Below are 6,479 nucleotides of genomic sequence, written 5' to 3' on the forward strand. Positions count from 1 at the left end.
TTTTATTAGGTTGGTGCAAAGGTTTTGTTTGTTTGTTCGTTTGTTTTTTGAGACAGAGTCTCGCCCTGTTGCCCAGGCTGGAGTGCAATGGCCCAGTCTCGGCTTACTGCAACCTCCACTTCCTGGGTTCAAGTGATTCTCCTGGCAGTTACTTTTAATGGCAAAAACTGCAATTACTTTTGCACCAGCCTAATATTTTTGGACATGCCAATATCGAGTAAAGGATGGGGTGCAGGGAAGAAATGGTGAGAGTTCATTGATAATGTGGATTTTGAGTTCAAGAGAGCAAAGTTACCCGCAGAGAGGCTGTGTGACTAAAGCCATGGTAGTGAGTACATTTTCCTGGAAAAGAGAATAGCTATGGGAAAGAGGTTTGAGGATGGACTGAACATTAAGGAATTTCTATATTGATAAAGAAAAAAGGAAGAAAATACAGGAGTAGTCAGAGGGGGCAGGCCATCCAGAAAATAGAAATTGATGGAAGCCAGTGAAGGAGAAGGTTTCAAGAAGGATGGAATGTTGGTAGCTTTCAGAGGTGAGAACTGAGAAAAGACGGGGGATCATTTGGTACTTAGGAGATCACTGGGTGACCTCCTTATGGCTTTGAGGGCAAGGATCAGTGTCATTAAAAATGGTTCCTTTTTTTTAAAAGACAAAAAAAAAAATCATAAATTAATCCAGTAGGTATATCTGAGAAAGCACGCATCAGTTGATTAGAGCAATAAGCACCTCTACCACGTTGCCCATGTGTTCCCGCAAGCTGCGTTCTGCTGCTGCTCGAGGTATCTCCATCTCAGTCATTATCAGCTTCAGATCTTCCTTCTTGATACTGACTATTGCCAGTTCTTTCTCCCACTCCTGTTTGGCTTTCTGCTCCCGGGACCTGTCTCCAATCACAGTCATGGCCGTCTCCAGATTGAAACTCTGATCTCCTTCTCCTCTGCATAGTCGGTGACCTGCTCCAAGTCCGCCGCACCGCTGTCAGTCATGTTTCCGTGGCTTCTCGGGAGGCCACTGTGGGCCACTGGTCTCAGTCTCTAACTCCAGCTCCACATCCCCCTCGGTGGCCACATTTATTTCACCATGCTGCCACATAAGCCCCACCTCAAGGCGACCAAAAAAAAAGGGTTACATTTTTTAAAAACCTGCATTTTTAGGGGCATCATCAACCATAAAGTTCATGGGCAAGGTGAGACATTTGGATGCAGACTCAGAATGTTTGAATTTATTGGTACTTTAATAAATAAATGATTGTGAACTCTTTCCTGTATCTGTAGTTGGCTTATGAGGAAACTGAGGCCCAGAGAGGGGCAATGACTTAGACAAATTTTCCATGGGGCCTGGTGGAAGACTAGGATGGTCAACAGCAGCCTGCAGTCTGCGTCAGTATGCAACCCTAGCCCTGCACGCTGGGCCCTCTGCCTGAGGTTTCCAGTGCACCGGAGGCGCCTACTCGGCTGCTTAAGTGGGTGAGGACGGTGAAGGGAATTGATGAAGCAGGCAGCCATGGCCCTGGAGAGGCCATCCTCATTGCATGGGGACCACTGTTTCTCAGCTCAGCTGATCACGGCCACATGGGAAACAGGGCCTAGGATTGTCCAGATGTGATTTTCTAAGGGAAGTTGGGAATCTGAAGTTGGGGATGTTTATGCGAACTTCCCCATTCTTTCCATATTGGCAGCTAATTTAAAAACATAAAACCACTGTGTGAGTAAACAGGTTTGTGGGTTGGGCTGCCAGTTTATACCCTCAGCACTATATCTGAGGAATGGGGGCGGAAAAAAAAAAAAAGGCCAGGATGTAGAGAAGAGAGAACGTAAAGAGGCTCCACCTACGTTCAATCTGGCCAGAGGCCTGGGTGTCGAAATTGTTCCTGAGGACCTGAAAATCTGGACACCTCTAGTATGTCAGTACAGAGTGTGTGACTTTTAAAGCCATCAGTGGTCTGGATCTTAGTCTCCTCCTATCTTACATAAATCTGGAAAATTCTTTCATGATTGTTATTTATTCCTTTTTGTTTTATTTCTTTTGTGTTATTATTTTCTTTATTCTTTCCTTCTATTTTGAGAACTTTGGTACTTTCCTTTTTGAGTGAAAAATACTATGGATTCTGGATTAAAATAGCACAGGAGAAGTCGAAATAAGGTTTTGTCAGTTTTGCAGATATGGTTACTGCTATGACATCTCATTCATTCAAGTCTTTATTTTTGCCTATGTACAAGACAATATGTTATAACTAGCAAGGTGTAGGAAATGAGTAAGAACAACCTGCACCCACATTCTTGAGGCAAATAATTAGGAACTGGAGAAAAAGGACCAACATAAATAGATATAATCATTCATTCCTGCAGCTTCCTGACCATGATGTCCACCATGTGCACATTCACGAAGTTACAGTTCAGTGCAGAGAAAGACATGTATACAGACCATGTGCACATTCACGAAGTTACAGTTCAGTGCAGAGAAAGACGTGCATACAGATACTTTTGGTGTTATTCATGTGCTATAATAGAATGATCAAGAAACTTGGAGGAGCAGAAGAGAAAGCACCGCATTCTGCTTGCACGAGCTGAACACTTTAGGGAGGCTTCACGGAGGAGGTGTTGTTTAAGATAAGTGTTTAGGATGACTAGGGATTTGCATAGCAGATGAAGGGTGGCCAGGGTTTCTAGGAAGAAGGTGCAGCACCTACAAACTCAGAGGCATAAAGGAATATCACACATTCAGGGTGTGATGGATGAGAAACCAAATGTGGGAATTCCTCAGGAGAGCTACAAGCCAGGCACTATGTGATTCTCATTTACTTTCTGGTCCTGCTGTTCCATGCGAAACGAGTCAGGGCAGATGGATGTCTTAGGCACACCAGGCATTCAGGTGCCTTATGTCCTTTACCCCTGAGTATTTCATCGGTCTTCTAGTGGAAAGAAACCATCCATGACGGGAAAGTACAGGAGCATCTACAGATTCCTTCAAAGTGTGTATTTCGCTTAACATATTTAAAGCCAGGAGATGGCCGGGTGTGGTGGCTCACGCCTGTGATTCCAGCACATTGGGAGGCCAAAGCAGTTGGATCGCTTGAGCCCAGAAATTTGAGACCAGCCTGGGCAAAACAGTGACACCTCGTCTCTACAAAAAATACAAAAATTAACAGTGTGCTGATGTGTGCTTGTAGTCCCAACTACCTGGGAGACTGACGTGGGAGGATCACTTGAGCTCAGGAAGTCAAGGCTGCAGTGAGCCGTGATTGCACCACTACATTCCAGCCTGGATGACAGAGTGAGGCCCTGTCTTAAAAAAAAATAAATTAAAAATAAAGCCAGGAGACCAGATATTTTTACATGAGTACTACTTGCTACCATAATCCACAGAAAAAAGTGTCTAATATTAGTAAGGAGTTAGTAATTCTTTTTCATTAGAAGGTAGAGTATGTTTCAAATAGGCATTTCAGCCAGGTGCTGTGGCTCCTGCCTGTAATCCCAGCATTTTGGGAGGCCGAGGCAGGTGGATCACCTGAGGTCAGGAGTTTAAGATCATCCTGGCCAACATGGCAAAACCCAGTACTGTCTAAAAATACAAAAATGTGCTGGGTGTGGTGGTGGGTGCCTGTAATCCCAGCTACTCAGGAGGCTGAGGCAGGAGAATCATTGGAAATAGTGGTGGGGCGGGGGGAGGTCACGGAGGTTGCAGTGAGCCGAGGTCCAGCCTGGGCAAAAGAAGAATTTAATGGAAAGATCTATTATCTACTTACATTGAATTTTATCATCCCTGTCATTATTTACTGAATATTTATAATACACATAACTAGCTATATGAGTTTGATTTTCAAGAGAAGAGAATGCTTTTTACATTTGATTCCTAGCAATCAGTACTGCTGCCTTAATTTATAACGAAAAAGAAAAATACCAATCAAAGGAAAGGTATATTTTCTTTTTTAGCAGAGCTGTGCAGGACAGTAACAGCCCAAGCGTAGCGTCTGGGCTCATAGCCTGAGGCATCCCATGTGGGGCCTGGGGCCTCCTACAAATGAACACCACATGCCTGAGGCCAGACCACACTCTTGTGCTTTATTTACACTTGTTAGTTCTCATGAACTATATCATAAATATATGTGGATTTTCAGCCAATTTTTGGTAAGACACTTTGTGTTTCAGGGCATTTTATCTACAGAATTTGATTTAAACATTATCAGATATTTACACATTAAAAACAATTATATACAATACTAAGTAAAATGTAAAATACGTCGAATTAATTCACTATCTTAGTTTAGAAATAGACTTGAACTGTTAGGAATGTGAGTTGTCAGCTGCCAATGATAGGATGACTAACTCATTCTGGTTTTCGCACTGAAAGTCCCACGTCCCAGAACTCAAACCACAAGGTAATTCTGCCCATCAGAACTCAGCAAGGACCAGCTCAGGTTCGGATCCACATGCTGAGCTGTTTGTTACACTAGCTGTTAGAACTCAGTGTCTGACTGGAGCAGAAGTGAATGAAGCAAACAGATCACTTGGGAAAGTGCATCATCCATGGTCATGACAATTGACAAAATATTAAGGTCGTACCAATCACAGTTTGCCCGTGAGCAGCAGAGAATATGAGAAAGGCAGAAAAGGCAGGTAGGAAGGTATGCAAAAAAGACTGGAGGAGGAGCTTAGGAGGCTCTAATCGTTCTAGAGCTTCCTCTGGAAATACCAACTGTTTGTGTATTTGTAAAAGACAGACAGAGCAGCCTGAAATGAAATGGTGAGATGGAAGTGTCTGATCTTCTGATATCCCACCCTTCCTTATCCTCATTATCTCTCTCCACACCTATGGCAAGGGGTGATTCCAGTTAAAAATCCTCATGCATGACATTTTAACCTTTTTTCCTTCTTATGTACTGTATTAGTCAGTTCTTAACATTGCTATAAAGAAATACCTGAGACTGGGTAATTTATAAAGAAAAGAGGTTTCATTGGCTCATGGTTCTGCAGACTGTACAGGAAGCATAGTGGCTTCTGGGGAGGCCCCAAGAAACTTACAATCATGGCAGAGGGTGAAGGGGAAGCAGGCACATCTTACATGGCAGATGCAGGAGCAAGACAGAAAAGGGGGGCTAGGCATGGTGGCTCATGCCTATAATCCCAGCACTTTGGGAGGCCGAGGCAGGCAGATCACTTAAAGTCAGGAGTTCGAGACCAGCCTGGCCAACATGGTGAAACCCCATCTCTCCTAAAAATACAAAAATTAATCAGCCAGGCGTGGTGGTGCATGCCTGTAATCCCAGCTACTTGGGAGGCTGAGGCACAAGAATTGCTTGAACCCAGGAGGCAAAGGCTGCAGTGAGCCAAGATTGCGCCACTGCACTCTAGCCTGGGCAACAGAGTGAGACTCTGTCTTGAGAAAAAAAAAAAAAAGAAAGGGAGAGAGAGAAAAGGGGGAGGTGCTACATACTTTTAAACAACCAGATCTCATGAGAACTTTATCACAAGAACAGCACTAGGGGAATGGTGCTAAGCCATTCATAAGAAACTGCCCCCATGACTCAATCACCTCCCACCAGGCCCCACCTTCAACATTGGGGATTATAATTCGACATGAGATTTGGTTGGGGACCCAGATCCAAACCATATCATGTACTATGTCCTATTAAGTTTTTTCTTAACATTTTAAAATATAATATTTCAAATGCACAGAAAAGTGGACAGAATTTTATAATGAATGCCCATATACCCATCACTTAGACTATAAAACTAACATTTTAATATATGTACCTAATTTATCCCATATCTTCTATCTCTCCATCCATCAATCCATCTTATTTTTTAGATGCATTTCAAGGCAAGTAGCTTCAGCTCTAAACACATAGACACGTACACCATTAACTAGAGTTTAGGTTTTTTGGTGGGTTTTTTTTTTCTCTTGAGATAAAATTTATACACAATGAAATACACAGATCTTAAGTGTATTTTTCCATGAGTTTTGACAAATGTATTCATGTGTATAACCCAAACCCGTATCAAGATACAGGACACTATCATCACACCAGAAAGTTCTCCTCGTGCCTCTTCCAAGTTAATCCCTATCAGGATCACCATCCTCCACCTACTCCAGACAATTACTGTTCTCTGATTGTTTTTCACTACAAATTACTTTCATCTGTTCTAGAACTTTGCCTCATCAGAACCAGAGAGTATGTACTCTTTGGGGTCTGTTTTCTTTGCTCAGCATGATGTCTGTGAGATTCATCCATGTTCGTGGTTATATCGGTAGTATTTCTGGCCAGCATTCCATGGTATGGATGTATTCTAATTTGTTCATTTTCCTTTTAATAGACATTTGGTCAGTTTACAGTTTTTAAATATTATATATGAAGTTCCTGTGGACCTAACTATACAAATATTTTGGTGGAAGGTTTTCATTTCTCTGGGGTAAATACCTAAGGAGTGGAATCCGCAGCATTATTTTAAATAGTTTAGCAGAGGCTTCTTAGAAGG

General features: G+C 42.6%; 1 pseudogene; it reads right to left on the reverse strand.

Moving 5' to 3' along the window:
* Window positions 1-682: 682 nt before the first annotated feature.
* On the reverse strand, window positions 683-1,101 carry LOC104667015 (annotated as a pseudogene).
* Window positions 1,102-6,479: the final 5,378 nt, after the last annotated feature.

The sequence above is a fragment of the Rhinopithecus roxellana genome, chromosome 6, assembly GCF_007565055.1.
Source record: "Rhinopithecus roxellana isolate Shanxi Qingling chromosome 6, ASM756505v1, whole genome shotgun sequence".
NCBI lineage: Eukaryota > Metazoa > Chordata > Mammalia > Primates > Cercopithecidae > Rhinopithecus > Rhinopithecus roxellana.